Below are 22,299 nucleotides of genomic sequence, written 5' to 3'. Positions count from 1 at the left end.
AGCTGTGATGATGTGCTCTCTTTCTCCTCTAACTGAGCAACTAAGAAGTGTAGTTGTGTTATTATACTGCTTACTGTGTGTTTTACCTTCCTTGGTATCACCTTCCCTTTCGGAATCTGTCTCACTGCTGTTTTCCTACCAAGATAGATAGGTGAGAGTTTGTGTCTGCTGATTATACAAGGAGTCTGTGTTTGTTTAAAGACTGTGCGGCCTAAAGTACTAGTGGTGTAGGTATGCCCAGAATTTTCTCTCCTCTGCAGGATGAGGACATCTTCGCTCCCCGGCCAGTACCCCCCCCATCTCCCCCAGTCCCACTGCATGTCATTCCTAATCAACTTAAGAATTGTGTTTTCTAGTGGGTGCACCCAATTTGTGTGAGAAAGTCCTCTGTATGTGAGGTTTCCTGTGACCAAATAATCAGAAACGTACATAAAACATATAGTGGTATGTCTAAAACTTAACAGTAACATATTAACCCAACCTATAGTATTCATTTTCATTTTACTCTTCACATCTGCTGTTAAATATGGCTGCCATATTTTTGGAGAACAATTTAAAACATTATAACCAATTATAACTAAAGGTACAATTAAAAACAAACACAACATATAACTGTAGCACATAGTAGAATGGTGTAACATTACCCCTGGAGGTCTGGGATAACCCCCCTCTATACCAGTCCACCTTCGTGGCCCAAAGGCCTCCATCTCTCTGGATGCTGTGACTTAACAAGTCCTGCACAGCCATTCAGTATCTTTAGTCAATCTTGTAAGGATGCCATCTGCTCCTAGAGCAGAGGGAGTAGAGAAAAGCTGTGGCTTTATCTTCCTTCTGGATGTTGACCCTGTTCCGTGGCCAGGTAACTCTTCAAAGCCTGTGGTGAGTGGAAGAATTTGGCCCCATGTGGTGTTTGCAATCTCAGCTTAGCCGGGAACAGCAAGGCCACTTGTCTCCCTTGTTCATGCAGCTGAGAGCACAGTGGAGCAAACTCCTTTCTCTGCTTGGTTACTTCCATGGAGTAGTCTTGAAAAAGGAGAAGTTTTGAGCCTTCATAAAGAATTTCTTTGCGAGCCCGATAGGCCCTTAGGATTTTGATTTTTTCCTGGAAGTTTAGGCATTTAAATATAACCTGTCTGGGCTTGTCTTTTGCTTGATCTAGACCTCTCTCCGGGCCTATGCGGTGCACCCTCTCTACATCTACAGGGAGTGCAGAATTATTAGGCAAGTTGTATTTTTGAGGATTCATTTTATTATTGAACAACAACCATGTTCTCAATGAACCCAAAAAACTCATTAATATCAAAGCTGAATAGTTTTGGAAGTAGTTTTTAGTTTGTTTTTAGTTATGTATGGTGGAAAATAAGTATTTGGTCACCTACAAACTAATTAAAGAAGTTTGTGGAAGTCCTGAGAGTGCATCTGTTTCTGTTACATATACCATTCATATTTGCACCCAGGCTGCTGTCTCTTGGTGGGCTGAACTGGAAATTGTTTGAATATATATATATATATATATATATATATAATATTATATATATATATATATATATATATATATAATATATATATACAGGGAGTGCAGAATTATTAGGCAAGTTGTATTTTTGAGGATTAATTTTATTATTGAACAACAACCATGTTCTCAATGAACCCAAAAAACTCATTAATATCAAAGCTGAATAGTTTTGGAAGTAGTTTTTAGTTTGTTTTTAGTCATAGCTATTTTAGGGGGATATCTGTGTGTGCAGGTGACTATTACTGTGCATAATTATTAGGCAACTTAACAAAAAACAAATATATACCCATTTCAATTATTTATTTTTACCAGTGAAACCAATATAACATCTCAACATTCACAAATATACATTTCTGACATTCAAAAACAAAACAAAAACAAATCAGTGACCAATATAGCCACCTTTCTTTGCAAGGACACTCAAAAGCCTGCCATCCATGGATTCTGTCAGTGTTTTGATCTGTTCACCATCAACATTGCGTTCAGCAGCAACCACAGCCTCCCAGACACTGTTCAGAGAGGTGTACTGTTTTCCCTCCTTGTAAATCTCACATTTGATGATGGACCACAGGTTCTCAATGGGGTTCAGATCAGGTGAACAAGGAGGCCATGTCATTAGATTTTCTTCTTTTAACCCTTTCTTGCCAGCCACGCTGTGGAGTACTTGGATGCGTGTGATGGAGCATTGTCCTGCATGAAAATCATGTTTTTCTTGAAGGATGCAGACTTCTTCCTGTACCACTGCTTGAAGAAGGTGCCTTCCAGAAACTGGCAGTAGGACTGGGAGTTGAGCTTGACTCCATCCTCAACCCGAAAAGGCCCCACAAGCTCATCTTTGATGATACCAGCCCAAACCAGTACTCCACCTCCACCTTGCTGGCGTCTGAGTCGGACTGGAGCTCTCTGCCCTTTACCAATCCAGCCACGGGCCCATCCATCTGGCCCATCAAGACTCACTCTCATTTCATCAGTCCATAAAACTTTAGAAAAATCAGTCTTGAGATATTTCTTGGCCCAGTCTTGACGTTTCAGCTTGTGTGTCTTGTTCAGTGGTGGTCGTCTTTCAGCCTTTCTTACCTTGGCCATGTCTCTGAGTATTGCACACCTTGTGCTTTTGGGCACTCCAGTGATGTTGCAACTCTGAAATATGGCCAAACTGGTGGCAAGTGGCATCTTGGCAGCTGCACGCTTGACTTTTCTCAGTTCATGGGCAGTTATTTTGCGCCTTGGTTTTTTCACACGCTTCTTGCGACCCTGTTGACTATTTTGAATGAAACGCTTGATTGTTCGATGATCATGCTTCAGAAGCTTTGCAATTTTAAGAGTGCTGCATCCCTCTGCAAGATATCTCACTATTTTTGACTTTTCTGAGCCTGTCAAGTCCTTCTTTTGACCCATTTTGCCAAAGGAAAGGAAGTTGCCTAATAATTATGCACACCTGATATAGGGTGTAGATGTCATTAGACCACACCCCTTCTCATTACAGAGATGCACATCACCTAATATGCTTAATTGGTAGTAGGCTATCGAGCCTATACAGCTTGGAGTAAGACAACATGCATAAAGAGGATGATGTGGTCAAAATACTCATTTGCCTAATAATTCTGCACTCCCTGTATTGGTAGAACATCAGGATGGATGCCTAGGAGCTTAGGGAAGGTCAGTGCTGTAAATTCTAAGAAACCCTTGCCTTTGATAGATTCTGGGACACCTACTAACCGTAGGTTGTTGCGCCGACTCCTGTTTTCCAGGTCGTCGACACGTTCTTGAGCAATTTGCAATTTCTTTACTAGTTGTTTAATTGTTGCATCCGCTGTCACTTGTCTGTCTTCCACATCTGAGATGCGAGTTTCGGCTGCATTTATTCTGGAAGCAAATTGACGTACCTCGCATGTAAGTGTATCAACTCCTGTTTGTAGGGAGTCCATTTTGGGGAGAAAGAATGATTTTAGTTCCTGCAGCAAGGCATTATGATCTAGCCCTATGGGAACCCCCTGGTCCATCAAATCCGAATTTTCTGCATGGATCTCTGCAGAATGTTTTTGCTGCTTTTTATTTTCGGCATTCTTTGCCCTGTGTGACATGTCTGCAGTTGCAGATGTGGAGAGCTTATGGAAAAATGTATCCACTTTCATCGAAATTTAGGATTCTTGTTGCTTAGGTGTACACCTCTGCGTATTTATTTGCAAGTCAATAATGCACTGTGTTGTGATATCTATGGAGGTGGATGAATGACTGAATTTTGTCAAAGGTGTAATAAAAAGAAACCAATCTGCTGGGAAGAATATGAGGTAAGCTGGTTACTCAGGTGGATGTTGTATTGGATTTTATTTGTTTTTAATTCCCCCTGAGGCTGTGATGTCTTTTGTTTCCCACTTGAGATCTGGGTTCAAAGTCTCTCTAATAGATGTTGTCTTTTTATCATCCGTCCTCAGTGTTCCCAGCAAACTGTGAACTGTCACCACAGTGGTCAACACCTTTTTCCTGTACTGGTTTCTGGGTTTATCTGCTTCTGATGCAGGGGGACAGCAGCGTGTAAACAATTCAGCTATGAGCAATAGGCGTCTGCCACGTGGGTGCTGTTACCCAAGCCGCTCTGTTTGGGTTGCAATGTGGGTTTATATTATTGGGAGTTTCTATGTCGTGTTTGTTAGTGAGTTCACTCTTGTGATTACTTCCCAGCCCCTCCGACTGTCTCTTACTTGCTTTGGATAGTTCCGTATATACTGTTTAAACTTTTTTCTTTCTCACAGGCTTCCTGAATACTCTCCCCGCTGGTCTAAGCTCTACTCTATATATGAGGTGTCTCCTGTGCTATCTCTGAGGCTGGTTCTTGGTATTTCCCCTTCAGAGGTCTGCCCCGTAATTACCTGGATAGCTTGGGGATGAGCCTGCAGGCATAGCTAGTACACTGTGTTCTGATCAGGCGGGGGCTGAGCCAATATGGCGGTGCGCTAAAGTGTGGCGCTTTTTCTTTTCAGGGCTCCCGGTCGCTAGATCCGTTGTAATGATCCTCACACTGTTGATGCAGGTTGGTGAAGCTTCTTGCAACCCAACAAAACTTTAGCGTGTGGGGCTAGGCAGGTATTAAAGATTTGCTAGTTTATTCCGCAATTTCAGGTTACGGAGCTCTGTCTAGATGCGACTGCCTGGTGAGCCCGCCTACCGGAAGTCCCTAGAACATACAATTTTAAACAACTTTCCAATTTAATTCTATTATCAAATTTTCTTAATTCTCTTGATATCCATTGCTGAAGGAACAGCATTGCACTACTGACTGGAAGCTGAAAATATCTATTTAGCCAATCACAAGAAACAAATGTGTGCAGGCACCAATTAGCAGCTACTCCCACTAGTGAATGATATGTGCGTATTCATTTTTTAACAAGTGATACTAAGAGAACGAAGCACATTTGAAAATAGAAGTGAATTTAAAAGTGTCTTAAAATGACTCTATCTGAATCATGCAAGTTTAATTTTGACTTTCCTATCTCTCTTACTAATCTCATAATCGATTAGTTGGTTTTCAATTAGTTGGTCTGTGCATGGCACCAGCTGCTTCACTCCAATGGTATTGTGTTTTATGGTTGTGCCATATACTTTTTACATTTTCAGGACAGTATAAGTTTACAACTACTCCTGGCTTATGTGCAACCCAGAAATAATAGGAGTCATCATTTAGATTCTATATTTAATCAGGTGATTTGGGACTATGCTTTTTATGATATAGTGCTGAGCTTGTTATTTACACATAGCCCTAGATTGATGGGATTTGTTATTTGAATTGATGTAAACTATTATCAGTTGGCACAATTATTAGAGGATCACTTGCTATTGCGGATTATATGTAATGTATAGATGGGGGGCGTGTCCAAGCCACAGCCATGAACAGACGTGCCTCTTAGCTGCTCCGGTACAATTTTGAACGTTTGGACATTTATCTTCAACTTTTATAATCATAACCTCAATACTTTTATTAGTTATCTACCAGAGAAGAGGATAGATCTACAATGAAGCTATTTTTACTATGATCCTACACCTAAGTTGATCCTAAACGGCTGAGTTTACTGGCTGTGGCCCATGTCACTATTTTACCATCTCTCCCCCCAGCCTCATAATTAGCTGGGTAGAACGGGTACAGTTGTGCACAAAGGAGTTTGCATCTGGAAGAGGGCTGAGCAACTTTATCTTCTAAATTCAGAAAGCTGGCAAGAATACACTATCCTAAGATGGAGGCCGCAATAACAGCCATGCTGCAGTCACTTTCACACAAGATGGATGAACAGAATGCCTCCCTTAAGGCGGCATTGAAATCTGAGAGAGCTGAAGATGCTGAGGACGTGTATCGCAGCTCAGATTACGGCTTATCTACTTCACAAGTGGAGATGGTGGTAGACTACAATGGCGAGTACCCAGATAGCCCGGACTTTGTTGCTCACATAGCTGGTCCACTGGTAGCTAATGAAGAGCCACGTGGCAATACATCATTGGTCGTCACACTTCCCACGTGTCTCTACTTTGACACCTTACACGGCGACACCGAGCCGACGCTGGACCCCCTGGAGATGCGGCCGGTCGAAAGGAGGTTTCAGCAAGGCTTCAATCTGAAATATACTATCACTAGCTGGACTTGCCCTTCTATGGACTTACCAGTAAGCAGATCTTCAAAGTTACAAGATGTCTTTTTGTCAACCGAAGGGCTTTATCAGCGGAACTTTCATCACCCTGAGACAGAGTTTTTGTGGATTAGCTGCCCACGCTCCTGCCCCCACAAAGTGACTGGTATAGGTTGAAACAACACAGTGACTTATAGTGATATGGACTCTTACCCTCAGCCTAGGGTTGGATTTGTGCTAACTGTCTTGTTTTACACATTTAATTGCCTTACAACTGTTTCTTAGGCGGGGATGATATTCTCTGGTTTGCTATGTTATTTTTAGATGTTATTTTGAGATTATTTTTTTTTTGTTGGTTGGTAGTATCTAGAAGCCTAGTGGGATATCTGCCCCCTTAATGTTGATTAAATCTAGGGACCCTTTATGTGGTAAACATTCCTTCTGGGTTATCTGCATGTAACTATACTTATTACATATCCGGACTAGCTAAGCTCTTGTCTGCAATTCATCTCATATTTGCGCACCAAAGGGGTAAATTAACTTGCCAAAGTTATTACTTTATTTGCTTAATCAACATACCTCTATGAACTGTTCATAAAACTAGGTCCATGTGCTAATAGTTAATTGCATGAACCATATATTGCTTATAGTGTAGATGGCCAACTGTTAAAGAGCAAGAGTTTACGTATATTAGCATAAATAGAATTGCAGAAGCTGTGAGATACGCATATTGTAGTATGCTGTCTTTTCTATTTACTCTAGGCAATTATTTTCTGCCCTCCATGTATGCTCAATCAGTTTTTCACTATGAACTGTACTTGAAACTTGGTTTGCGTTCTAAATTAGGAACTTTGAGATGTTTACCCCTCTTTTTGAGTTGACCTAGATTATTAACTAGTTATATGAAGCAATCTGCAGTTTAATGATTACAGACTGGCCCTGTCTATAGTTTATGTCCACAAAGCCACATACCACTTCAGTCCAGCAAATTACAAGGGACTCTCCTAGCTATCTCTCCCTATATATATTAACAAAGATAGAGTTGATATTATTTTACACTAGGCAGGGCCATTCTCACTCCTCTAGCTTCCTTTGCATCCTTAATATTCAATGTGCCTTCCCCTTTTTTCTATCCCATTAAGAATTAGCGTAGGCTTTAAATCCCAACTGACATCTCAGGTCCAGTGGGTCTCACCCCCGCCCCCAATCATTAAGAAATTATCCCCATCACAATGCTCCCCTTTATCCTATTTTATATAGGCTAGTATTGTCCCTTGATCCCATTAATCTTATACCATTTGGGACCCGCTCCTGCCCCTCATATTGTCACTCCCATCTCCTCCTGGACCCTTTAGCCTCCGCATAGCAAACCCTGCTTACATATATGTCTCTGTTAACAAGCCCTAGATGCAACCCCTACCCTTAACAATATAATCTTGGAGGTCCGGCTTACTTTAATAGAATACCCCCCCCCAGCCCTTATTGAGCGGCTCTTGCCCGCTGCACCCCCCTACCTATTACCTGGCTCACAAACTAGGCTCACCACTTATATGTCTTCAATTTTAATTGGAACTTTATATTATTTACTCAACCCTAAAGTGACATTTTAGGCAACCACTAACCTTCTCATACACTTTTTTCTGACCACCAATTCGTAATATGCTTGAGTCCTAGTTACCATAATATAATCTATAATGAAAACTGAGGTCATTCCTATCTTGACTCAACATCCCATAGCACATTTTTCATGGTCCCTGTATTACAAATTTACTCACAGAGTACCATTCTTCAGTTAGGTTTCTCATGTACCATGTACTACTCATTTTCTTGCACACCTATTTGTGACTTATACTGTATGTCATTAGAGTTACTGCTTTTTGTATTGTTCCAAACACCATTATTGGTGGAATGTTGAGTTCTATTGATTTCTGTTTGTCTTTGAAACCTCAATAAAAAAGATATTTATATGTAATGTATAGATAAATGTGTAAGGCTTTGCCCTATTATTGATATAAAGTCCTTAGCTCTTTTTACTTTTGTTATTGTCACAATTTAATAAAAATATAAAGAAAAATAATATGTTACCTGATTCAACCTCTATAAGTAAATATCTGTTATTTTTAGAGTGGACTAGATATTTTTCCATAGCCTTGTAGCTGGTTATTTACAATTGCATAGATATTCAATATACTTTTTTATGTTAGAATTAAGTCCAGGCTTAATTTGTTGAGAGGCCCCTTGCCAAGGTGGAAAACACTTAGCATTGGTTAAGAGCTAACAAAGATAAATATCCCCACTTTTGGCGAAATTGGCAAAACACTAATTATGCATCTCAGGCGCCTCAACACCATCTGAGCACCTCTTTACTGCTGTAGGCAAAAAAAAAAACTTGCAAAAAAAGAGCCAGCCTCAGCTAGGAGCATGTGGACATGTTGACATTTTTGCATTTCAATGCAAAGTTTCTGAAAGAGTGAATAATAGAATAATATAAACAGTGATAGTCTAACTCTTTATAGTTCTACCTCTTTTCAAACAGTACCTGGTTTTGTTTTGCTTAATTATAAAAATGTTCTGCTGCTTAAAAATTGGACAAACAGTTGTGTTAATGTAAAGTTTTAATCTAAAGTTTTTATTTGTAACATTTAAAATGTGGATTTTATTTAAAATATAGGAAACAATGATTGATTCTTTTTTTATCCGATTTGTTGATTAATCGAAAAAATAATTGTCAGATTAAGCAGCCTTAGTTTCAATCATATGAGAACATATTATCAAGATGCTTTCATTGAAACCCTTATCTAATATATTATTTCTGGTTTTTGTCCACAGATCTCCCAATTTTGAAAGAGAGTGCAATACAGGCATTTAAAAATGTTACACACAGAAGTTGGGCTGGGAGAAATGTAGATTTTCTTTCTAGATCCAGACTAAGGGGCAAATTATCAAGCTCCGAATGGCTTCAGGCTCGCCAGAAACAGAAGTATGAAGCAGCGCTCTCTCTTTTTAACCTTGTCTGCCTGCTCTGAGGCCGCGGACATCAATACGCCTGATCCTATACGATCCGGCTGATTGAGACCCTTGCTAGTGGCTGATTGACCGCAAATCTACAGGGGGCGGTATTGCACAAGCAGTTTACAAAAACTGCTTGTGTAATGACAAATGCTGACGGTGTATGCTGTCGGCATTTATCAATGTGTGGCGGACATGATACGCTACATTGTATCATGTCTGCTCGCACATTAATAAATGGGCCCCTAACTCCCTTTGAAATTCCAAGTGGTTTTGGAACTAAATATTTTGAAAGCTTGCAAATTGCAAAGCAATACAGCTAATACAGCTACAGGTAAGGTCCCCTCTATGAAAGGTTTACAAAGTGTACTTCATCTATTATTTGTTGAACAATTTGATATTCAGTCAGATATTACTACAAAACTTGAGTACTTTCTTTAACAATTGCACTGGTAAATTATCTCTCTTGGCATAAGGGTTTCCATCTGAGCCATTTTTCCTGGGCAGTTATGAGCTACACATGCTGTAGGGTGTGCAGAGGGAAACATGCATTGTGCCTCTGGACTGCACAGGAAGGGTTCTGCTGCACAGCATGTTCCTCCCTGCACACCCTGCATTATGTGTAACTCATAACTGTCCAGGAAAACATGGCCGAGGTAGCAACCCTACTTGACAAAGACACTCAGGGGCCGAATTATCAAGCTCCGAATGGAGATTGATGCCTTTGTTTCCGCGCAAGCCTTCAGGCTCGCCGGAAACAGCAGTTATGAAGCAGCTGTATTAAGACTGCAGCTCCATAGCTGGTCCGCTGCCTCTGAGGCAGCAATCTGCGATCCACTCAATCCTATATGATTGGGCTGATTGACACCCCCGATTGGCCGCAAATCTGCAGGAGGCAGCATTGCACAATCAGTTCTGGTGAACTGCTTGTGCAATGTTAAATGCCGACAGCATATGCTGTCGGCATTCAGCGATGTCTGTCGAGCATGATACGCTACAGCGTATCATGTCGGACAGACATTGATAAATTGGCCCTTCAGAGACAACTGATTACCCCCATTTTTACAGATTCTGCTAATGCTAACTTAAAAAAAGTTACATGTCATGAATGCAATCTGTGAAATTTCAGGTTTTTATATTCTTATTAGGTATGTTTATATAACTGAGATTTTTTATTTTATAAACAACCTGGTTTTATTATTTGTGCTATTGGAAAAATGTTTGATTCAGATGCCCAAACACACTTTTGAATTTGTGATCTACATATCACAATGTTTTTTTTTTTTTCATTTGTTATTTGATTCTCTTATATCACCACTGCATGATCTGCATATCACTTTTACGCATCCTCTGCTTATACGGTCAACTGATTTTTCTCTTTTTTTACATAATTATGGTTATCTTTGTTTCCTTTAATAAAACAAAATATAGAGAGAAAAAACATTTTGAGATTGTAATATAAAGATGTTTAATTAGATAAAGTAAAAAAAAAAACATACAATATACATTTAATATTTATTTCCAATTCCTATTAAAGATCAATGTACAGATTCCAGAATTTACACTGTTATATGTTTAGTGTTTAGTGAACCTTTAAATCATTGGACTGGAGTATGTAACTAACGAACCTCACTGTTGTATCCTTTTCAGTTTCACCTAGTCTTCCATCAAATTAGTTTTAGCTAATGACTATTTACCTTAACCTACCTCAATTTGAAACCTATTCTCTGTTTTTAAAGTCTTTGCTACTTACGCAATGTCACATAACTGGACCCTCTTAATATTTTTGCTATTTGACTATGTATATTATAACTAACAGCAAATGGCAGAGTGTTTTAGGGCATTGTTTATTTATGGCAGTTTAAGATTTTTATTTCATGACTGCATTGTTAAGATTGATTAACTTAACCTTTACCAGTATTTGAAAGTAAATATATGCTGTCTTCCTGTTTATGTGTAGCAATAGATTAATTTCACTTAGTAGTGTCCTACCAACTTATAAATATTGATGTTGGTGATATGTATTCCTTGGATGACCCAAAGCAAATTAATTTACCAATTTTATCCCAAATGCTGCTATAATAATTCCATTCAAATGTTGATCAAATAAAAACAAATTAACTAGACCTAATTTAACTAAAAGAAGCAACTTTATTTTTAGTGTAAAATTGACATTATTGCAAAAGTAAATTTTGTAAATATGTTTCATAAATTAGATCGGTTTTAGGAATATTGGTGTATATGTGCAGGATCTTTTTTGGTTGGTTTAGATCAATGATGCTTACAAATTGACCATAAATGGTGTTATTTATGGATTTTAAAATGTATAACAGATATGAACCTGGTGATTTATTTGATTGTTTCTCTGTGGGTAGAAATGGATGGTTTACTTAAAGTGACAGTAAAGTCCAAAAAAGCCTTTCATGGTTCAAATAGGGTATGCAGTTTTAAACAACTTTCCAATTTACTTTTATCACCAATTTTGCTTTGTTCTCTTGGTATTCTTAAATGAAAGCTAAATCTAGGAGGTTTATATGCTAATTTCTTAGATCTTGAAGGCCGCCTCTAATCGGAATGTTTTTTTCGCCACTAGAGGGTGTTACTTCATGTGTTTCATATAGATAACATTGAGCTCACACACGTGAATTTACAGGGGAGTGAGCACTGATTGGCTAAAATGCAAGTCTGTCAAAAGAACTGAAATAAGAGGGCAGTCTGCAGAGGCTTAGATACAAGGTAATTATAGAGGTAAAATATGTATTATTATAACTGTTGGTTATACAAAACTGGGGAATGGATAATGAAGGGATTGTCTATCCTTTTAATCAAAAATATTCTGGTGTTGACTGTACTTTTAAATAAATATATTGGAGTTATGTGCTGCTACATCTTTCTTTTGTCTTTTATGGTAAAAGTGACATATTTATTTTAACAATTACAAAACAAACTAAATAAGCCCTATTTGCTGCAAGATACCATGGTTTCTCATGAATCACAAATAAAAACAGGCAAACATGTCCTAATAATAATACTATTGAAATAAATATTAAAACTCCCTTGGTGTTGGGGTTGTTCCCCATCTAAAATCATACTGTTTGTACTTTACATGCAGAGGTGTAGGGTGGGTGTTGCATATACAGTGAATGTTTGTGATAGAGTATGGGGTATTTTCCAGACTATCAGAAAAGCTGAGAGAATTGTGTTGTGTGTATTTTCACGTTTGAAGCTCTAATAAACACCTCACACAATTATAACTTCCACCTAATACTTTGCATGGACAAATATATTAGTAATATTCCCAAAAAAACACTTTTTAAGTAACTTTTAATTTGATTTTTCACGTATTAAAAAAACCTGAGCAACTATTCATGCCCTTTTTTCGTTTATATGATGCTTTCATGTTACATTATATTTGATAGATAGAAACAGTTATTTTCTTTGCAGACTTTTTCTTGTCTTCGGATGATGCATTCTTGCATCTCCACTGAACAATTAAGTAAACAAAGACACTGGGGCATATTTATCAAAGTGTCAACTAAAAAAAAAAAACGCTTGAATCCGGCGTCGTATTTGTCACAAGACTTATCCGCCGTAGTTAACAAAGTGTCAAGTTTGTCAAATGTTGAAATGTGTGACAAAATATACACCCCCTGTGATTTCAATCCGACGCAGATCTATGCTTGCGTCATTACAGATGTTTCAAATTCAGATTCGACCCTTTTCCAAATTTATCAAACATTTAACAGGTTATGCTTGCATCTATTCCTACGCAGAGTACCTAGTTTTCAATCCGCCACCCTTGAGGCCGCGGATGCCATAGAAATCAATGGGAGTCTGAAAACACAGAAAGCTTATGTTCAATGCTGCAAGAGAATTAATTATATTACATTATAAAAGTAAATTAGAAACTCTATTAAAATTGTATACCCCTTCTAATCCAACAATATTATTGCTCCACATTTGGTGTACTAGTAGATAGGGATAAAAATGAAAACTTAATTACTACTTATGGATTATGTTACAAATTTGTCTCTCATTACAAAGCAAGGAGACAATATTATTTCTCCAAATTTGTTGAAAAGTTTTGCCTCAAACTTGTCGCACTAATAGATATAGAGATAAAAATGAAATAAATATGCAACATACTATAGCTAACTTCCTTTTTATTTTTTGTGAAAAATCTATGTGCACCATTTTTAAGCCATGTAATACAAGTCCCACTCTCCACTTCGCACCAAATTTGACGCAACACTTTTCGCACCAATCATGAAGCAAACTCCTAAACAACCCACACACTAGTGAATTTTTCAACTACTTTTGATTGGAATATGCATTATCACATGATTTGTGAAATCAGCCAATATGATTCAAATATACATTTTAAACTATCACTAATTAATCAAAATTGCTACATGTTACATTGTGTATTATACTTTGAAAGTATGTATATGTGAAATTAGTATTAAAGATAAACATTGATGCTGGCATTAGGACACACATGGTAATATTTTAGACAATGATTTTAAAATTTGAATTGATGTTTGATTCAATATAACCTTAAGCTGATAGCTCAAAGGGATAGCCCACATAACATTAAACTGTCATGATTCAGATACAGCAGAAATTAAAATCCCCTCTTTACTGTCATGCTATTTTCATGCTGATTTGAATTTCAAAAATCAAGTCAGCCAATAGGAATGCAAGGGACACCATTTTGAAAAGGCTCCTTTGCATTGAAGATTCAGTATACGGTGGCAACCGTAAGAAAAGGATGCTCTGCCCTGGATGTCTTCAGAATGGACCAGCTCCGCGCCTGGATGTCTGGACTTCAGAATCTGTAAGTGGATTGTCGGGGGTTAGTGTTAGGTTTTTTTAAACTCTTTTGGGTGTTTTCTTTTTAGATTTGAGTTTGGGCTTTTCTTAAAAGAGATAAATGCCCTTTTTCCAGGGCAGGAAGAAAAAGAGCTGAATGCCCTTTTAAGGGCAATTGCCCATACAAATGCTCTTTTCAGGGCAATGGGTAGCTTAAGGTTTTTGTTAGTAAGTTTTTTATTTTGGAGGATTGGTTGGGTTGTGGGTTTTACTGTTGGGGGGTCTTTGTATTTTTTTTCATGGAAAAGAGCTCATTTCTTTAGGGCAATGCCCTACAAAAAACCCTTTTAAGGGCTATTGGTAGTTTATTGTAGGCTAGGGTTTTTTTATTTTGGGGGGCTTTTTTATTTTTATAGGGCTATTAGATTCGGTGTAATTGTTTTTATTTTGGATAATTTTGTTTGTTATTTTTCGTACTTCAGTGTTTTAATTTTTTAAATTTTTTTGTAATTGTAGATTTAATTTTTTTAGTAGTCTTAGGTATTTTTAATGTGTAATTTAATTTATTTAATTGATAGTTATTGTAATTTTAGTATAATAGTAATGTTAGTTTAATTTATAGTTTAAACTTAGGTTTTTTTAATTTCACAGGTAAGATTTTATTTATTTTAAGATAGGGATATTGTAATTTTAATTTAAAGTTAGGGGTTGTTAGGTTTAGGGGTTAATAGTTTAATTTAGTTTTTTGCGATGTGGGGGGCTGGCGGTTTAGGGGTTAATAGGTTTATTTAGTGGCAGTGATATGGGAGGCCAGAGGTTTAGGGGCTTAAAATTTTTTATTATTATTATTATTTTCTGCAGTGTAGTGATTCCTCCTCATAACCCTCCTACCTCCCTGATCCCTCACAAAGGACTCTCTAAACCTTCCCCCTCTAAGTGGCTGCCATCTTAGGTACTGGCAGCTGTCTGATAGTATCCAGTTAGTTTACATTTATTTATAATTTATATATCTTTTTTTTTATTTTTTATTTTTTCTCGTAGTGTAGCGGTCACATCCACCTCCTCCTCCAAGTGACCATGATACAGGGCCTCCCTTTCATAACTCATGGTCTGCTTGTAGTGGATCCCTCCCTGCCTCCCAAATCTTTTCTGCAGCATAGTAGTCCCACGCCTCACTCTACTTATTATTTTTTATTATTATTATTATTTTCTGCAGTGTAGTGATTCCTCCTCATAACCCTCCTACCTCCCTGATCCCTCACAAAGGACTCTCTAAACCTTCCCCCTCTAAGTGGCTGCCATCCTAGGTACTGGCAGCTGTCTGATAGTATCCAGTTAGTTTACATTTATTTATAATTTATATATCTTTTTTTTTCTCGTAGTGTAGCGGTCCCATCCACCTCCTCCTCCAAGTGACCATGATACAGGGCCCCCCTTTCATAACTCATGGTCTGCTTGTAGTGGATCCCTCCCTGCCTCCCAAATCTTTTCTGCAGCATAGTAGTCCCACGCCTCACTCTCTCTACCGCAACCCTCCAGCAATGGACCACCCACCCTCAATGGACAGTATCAAGTTAACTATATAACAGTCACTCTGGGTACATATAAAGTAAAAAACCCTGTTTAATGATTAATCAGGCAGTGTATAACTTGTTGCAGCCATGGTGGTATATTATCCACTTTTATTTTTTAAATTCACATTTGCCCTCCTTAAGCTACATCATTGCCTTGAGCAGAACACAGAGGCCTAGTTTCCATTGGAGGTGGTAAAGTTTGGAAACTGGTGGTGAAAACATTTTTACCCAGAATCTCTAATAAAGAGACTGCTCTGCAAATTCATGGCAGTCGATCCTTTTAACAAAGGCATTAAGCATCTCCTAATTGTGTGTAAAAATGTGCTTGTTCCACACTCCCTAGCAAGACCAAAAAGCAAATTCTGTAACTTGCAAATGGTGCAAATCAAATATCAGAGTAAGACAATTTTAAGCATTTTAAAAACCTAGGTTACCAATTTTTGGCCTGATTAAAAGTGACGCTATTTTGCTTGAGCACAAACACTGCTGGAAATAAACTTTTAATGCATGCAGGTTAACGCTAAAATGTCAGGGCTTCAGATATCACAACAGCGCTAGATTCTTCTCCTATAAGAGTTCAATGGAGTGCGCCAACTTGGTGTGAATTATGAATATTTTACAATTCTACATTCCAATGTTCTTCACATAGAAATATATATATATATATATATATATATATACATATATATGGGAAAATATATATTTATATGAATATATATCTATATGAATATAGATATATATGAATATATATATATATATATATATATATATATACATATACACAGTGGGGAAAAAAAGTATTTAGTCAGCCACCAATTGTGCAAGTTCTCCCACTTAAGAAGATGAGAGAGGCCTGTAATTTTCATCATAGGTATACCTCAACTATGAGAGACAAAATGTGGAAACAAATCCAGACAATCACATTGTCTGATTTGGAAAGAATTTATTTGCAAATTATCGTGGAAAATAAGTATTTGGTCACCTACAAACTAATTAAAGAAGTTTGTGGAAGTCCTGACAGTGCATCTGTTTCTGTTACATATACCATTCATATTTGCACCCAGGCTGCTGTCTCTTGGTGGGCTGTACTGGAAATTTTTTGAATATATATATATATATATATATATATATATACAGGGAGTGCAGAATATTAGGCAAGTTGTATTTTTGAGGATTAATTTTATTATTGAACAACAACCATGTTCTCAATGAACCCAAAAAACTCATTAATATCAAAGCTGAATAGTTTTGGAAGTAGTTTTTAGTTTGTTTTTAGTTATAGCTATTTTAGGGGGATATCTGTGTGTGCAGGTGACTATTACTGTGCATAATTATTAGGCAGCTTAACAAAAAACAAATATATACCCATTTCAATTATTTATTTTTACCAGTGAAACCAATATAACTTCTCAACATTCACAAATATACATTTCTGACATTCAAAAACAAAACAAAAACAAATCAGTGACCAATATAGCCACCTTTCTTTGCAAGGACACTCAAAAGCCTGTCATCCATGGATTCTGTCAGTGTTTTGATCTGTTCACCATCAACATTGCGTGCAGCAGCAACCACAGCCTCTCAGACACTGTTCAGAGAGGTGTACTGTTTTCCCTCCTTGTAAATCTCACATTTGATGATGGACCACAGGTTCTCAATGGGGTTCAGATCAGGTGAACAAGGAGGCCATGTCATTAGATTTTCTTCTTTTATACCCTTTCTTGCCAGCCACGCTGTGGAGTACTTGGACGCGTGTGATGGAGCATTGTCCTGCATGAAAATCATGTTTTTCTTGAAGGATGCAGACTTCTTCCTGTACCACTGCTTGAAGAAGGTGTCTTCCAGAAACTGGCAGTAGGACTGGGAGTTGAGCTTGACTCCATCCTCAACCCGAAAAGGCCCCACAAGCTCATCTTTGATGATACCAGCCCAAACCAGTACTCCACCTCCACCTTGCTGGCGTCTGAGTTGGACTGGAGCTCTCTGCCCTTTACCAATCCAACCACGGGCCCATCCATCTGGCCCATCAAGACTCACTGTCATTTCATCAGTCCATAAAACCTTAGAAAAATCAGTCTTGAGATATTTCTTGGCCCAGTCTTGATGTTTCAGCTTGTGTGTCTTGTTCAGTGGTGGTTGTCTTTCAGCCTTTCTTACCTTGGCCATGTCTCTGAGTATTGCACACCTTGTGCTTTTGGGCACTCCAGTGATGTTGCAGCTCTGAAATCTGGCCAAACTGGTGGCAAGTGGCATCTTGGCAGCTGCACGCTTGACTTTTCTCAGTTCATGGGCAGTTATTTTGCGCCTTGGTTTTTCCACACGCTTCTTGACTATTTTGAATGAAACGCTTGATTGTTCGATGATCACGCTTCAGAAGCTTTGCAATTTTAAGAGTGCTGCATCCCTCTGCAAGATATCTCACTATTTTTGACTTTTCTGAGCGTGTCAAGTCCTTCTTTTGACCCATTTTGCCAAAGGAAAGGAAGTTGCCTAATAATTATGCACACCTGATATAGGGTGTTGATGTTATTAGACCACACCCCTTCTCATTACAGAGATGCACATCACCTAATATGCTTAATTGGTAGTAGGCTTTCGAGCCTATACAGCTTGGAGTAAGACAACATGCATAAAGAGGATGATGCGGGGTCAAAATACTCATTTGCCTAATAATTCTGCACTCCCTGTATGTGTATATATATATATATATACATATATATATATATATATATATATATATATATATATATATATATATATATAGAAATACAAATAACATTTTCCCTATGTGAACATGACAATGTCAAATATTTACAGTAAATACACAGTTAAACATGTATGTAAGTGGAAAGGGCTCCAAATATATATGTATGTATATACATATATGCATGTATAAATACACATGTATACACACATAGACATAAATATATATACACCTGTTTGTTTATAACAGCCAATAGGATTAAAGCTCAAACCTATTGGCTGATTGGATCAGCCAATATGATTTTTTTCCTTTAATTCCTATTGGCTGATAGAATTCTATCAGCCAATCGGAATGTAAGGGACGCAATCTTGGATGAAATCACTTAAAGTGAACTTAATTTTCCAGCGACGATCGGAAGAAGAGGATGCTCCGTGCCGGATGTCTTGAAGACAGACCCGCTCCGCGCCGGATGGATGAAGATAGAAGATGCCGTCTGGATGAAGACTTCTGCCTGCTTGGATGAAGACTTCTGGCAGCTTCGATGAGGACTTCTGCCCGCTTGGATGAAGTCTTCTGCCGGCTTCCATGAGTACTTCTGCCCGCTTGGATGAAGACTTCTGCCACCTGGATGAGGATGGATGTCCGGTCTTCGAAAACTGTAAGTGAATCGTCGGGGGTTAGTTTTAGGGTTTTTTAAGGGTTTATTGGGTGAGTTTTATTTTTAGCTTAGGGTTTGGGCAATGTAAAAGAGCTAAATGCCTTTGTAAGGGCAATGCCCATCCAAATGCCCTTTTCAGGGCAATGGTTAGCTTAGGTTTGTTTAGTTTTTATTTGGGGGTTTGGTTGGGTCTTCTGCCGGCTTCCATGAGTACTTCTGCCCGCTTGGATGAAGACTTCTGCCACCTGGATGAGGATGGATGGTCCGGTCTTCGAAAACTGTAAGTGAATCGTCGGGGGTTAGTTTAGGGTTTTTTTAAGGGTTTATTGGGTGAGTTTTATTTTTAGCTTAGGGGTTTGGGCAATGTAAAAGAGCTAAATGCCTTTGTAAGGGCAATGCCCATCCAAATGCCCTTTTCAGGGCAATGGTTAGCTTAGGTTTGTTTAGTTTTTATTTGGGGGTTTGGTTGGGTGGGTGGTGGTTTTACTGTTTGGGGGCTGTTTGTATTTTTTTTTACAGGTAAAAGAGCTGATTTCTTTAGGGCAATGCCCAGCAAAAGGCCCTTTTAAGGGCCATTGGCAGTTTAGTGTAGGCTAAGGTTTTTTTTTTTGGGGGGGGGGTTATTTTGATAGGGTTATTCGATTAGAAGTCATTTGTTTTTAATTTTGATAATTTTGTTTTTTATTTTGTGTAATTTAGTGTTTATTTTTAGTAAATTAAGATAATTGTATGTTAATAATTAAATTTATTTTATTTTATTGTAATGTTAGGTTTTATTGTAAGGCAGGTTAGGTTTTATTTTACAGGTAACTTTGTATTTATTTTAACTAGGTAGCTAATAAATAGTTAATAACTATTTACTAACTAGTCTACCTAGTTAAAATAAATGCAAACTTACCTGTGAAATAAAAATAAAACCTAAGATAGCTACAATGTAACTATTAGTTATATTGTAGCTAGCTTAGATTTTATTTTATAGGTAAGTATTTAGTTATATATAATAATTGTAAGTTTTATTTAGATTTATTTTAATTATATTTAAGTTAGGGGGTGTTAGGGTTAGGGTTACATTAGGGTTAGGGTTAGGGGTTACTATATTTATCTAGTGATGTAGGAGGCCAGAGGTTTAGGGGTTAATAGTTTATTTTAGTTTATTTCATTGTGGGGGGCTTGCGGTTTAGTGGTTAATAGGTTTATTATAGCGGCGGTGTGGTGGACGCAGATTAGGGGTTAATAATATTTAAATAGTATTTGCGATGTGGGAGGGCGGGGTAGGTTTATTATAGTGGCGACAATGTCGGGAAGTGGTGGAATACGGGTTAACACAGCAAGACCAAAAAGCAAATTCTGTAACTTGCAAATGGTGCAAATCAAATATCAGAGTAAGACAATTTTAAGCATTTTAAAAACCTAGGTTACCAATTTTTGGCCTGATTAAAAGTGACGCTATTTTGCTTGAGCACAAACACTGCTGGAAATAAACTTTTAATGCGTGCAGGTTAACACTAAAATGTCAGGGCTTCAGATATCACAACAGCGCTAGATTCTTCTCCTATAAGAGTTCAATGGAGTGCGCCAACTTGGTGTGAATTATGAATATTTTACAATTCTACATTCCAATGTTCTTCACATAGAAATATATATATATATATATATATATATATACATATATATGGGAAAATATATATTTATATGAATATATATCTATATGAATATAGATATATATGAATATATATATATATATATATATATATATATATATATACATATACACAGTGGGGAAAAAAAGTATTTAGTCAGCCACCAATTGTGCAAGTTCTCCCACTTAAGAAGATGAGAGAGGCCTGTTAGTTTTCATCATAGGTATACCTCAACTATGAGAGACAAAATGTGGAAACAAATCCAGACAATCACATTGTCTGATTTGGAAAGAATTTATTTGCAAATTATGGTGGAAAATAAGTATTTGGTCACCTACAAACTAATTAAAGAAGTTTGTGGAAGTCCTGAGAGTGCATCTGTTTCTGTTACATATACCATTCATATTTGCACCCAGGCTGCTGTCTCTTGGTGGGCTGTACTGGAAATTTTTTGAATATATATATATATATATATATATATATATATATATATATACAGGGAGTGCAGAATATTAGGCAAGTTGTATTTTTGAGGATTAATTTTATTATTGAACAACAACCATGTTCTCAATGAACCCAAAAAACTCATTAATATCAAAGCTGAATAGTTTTGGAAGTAGTTTTTAGTTTGTTTTTAGTTATAGCTATTTTAGGGGGATATCTGTGTGTGCAGGTGACTATTACTGTGCATAATTATTAGGCAGCTTAACAAAAAACAAATATATACCTATTTCAATTATTTATTTTTACCAGTGAAACCAATATAACTTCTCAACATTCACAAATATACATTTCTGACATTCAAAAACAAAACAAAAACAAATCAGTGACCAATATAGCCACCTTTCTTTGCAAGGACACTCAAAAGCCTGTCATCCATGGATTCTGTCAGTGTTTTGATCTGTTCACCATCAACATTGCGTGCAGCAGCAACCACAGCCTCTCAGACACTGTTCAGAGAGGTGTACTGTTTTCCCTCCTTGTAAATCTCACATTTGATGATGGACCACAGGTTCTCAATGGGGTTCAGATCAGGTGAACAAGGAGGCAATGTCATTAGATTTTCTTCTTTTATACCCTTTCTTGCCAGCCACGCTGTGGAGTACTTGGACGCGTGTGATGGAGCATTGTCCTGCATGAAAATCATGTTTTTCTTGAAGGATGCAGACTTCTTCCTGTACCACTGCTTGAAGAAGGTGTCTTCCAGAAACTGGCAGTAGGACTGGGAGTTGAGCTTGACTCCATCCTCAACCCGAAAAGGCCCCACAAGCTCATCTTTGATGATACCAGCCCAAACCAGTACTCCACCTCCACCTTGCTGGCGTCTGAGTCGGACTGGAGCTCTCTGCCCTTTACCAATCCAACCACGGGCCCATCCATCTGGCCCATCAAGACTCACTCTCATTTCATCAGTCCATAAAACCTTAGAAAAATCAGTCTTGAGATATTTCTTGGCCCAGTCTTGACGTTTCAGCTTGTGTGTCTTGTTCAGTGGTGGTCGTCTTTCAGCCTTTCTTACCTTGGCCATGTCTCTGAGTATTGCACACCCTTGTGCTTTTGGGCACTCCAGTGATGTTGCAGCTCTGAAATCTGGCCAAACTGGTGGCAAGTGGCATCTTGGCAGCTGCAACGCTTGACTTTTCTCAGTTCATGGGCAGTTATTTTGCGCCTTGGTTTTTCCACACGCTTCTTGACTATTTTGAATGAAACGCTTGATTGTTCGATGATCACGCTTCAGAAGCTTTGCAATTTTAAGAGTGCTGCATCCCT

This window comes from Bombina bombina, chromosome 2, assembly GCF_027579735.1.
Source record: "Bombina bombina isolate aBomBom1 chromosome 2, aBomBom1.pri, whole genome shotgun sequence".
Classification (NCBI taxonomy): Eukaryota; Metazoa; Chordata; class Amphibia; order Anura; family Bombinatoridae; genus Bombina; species Bombina bombina.
This window is presented reverse-complemented; position numbering follows the sequence as displayed.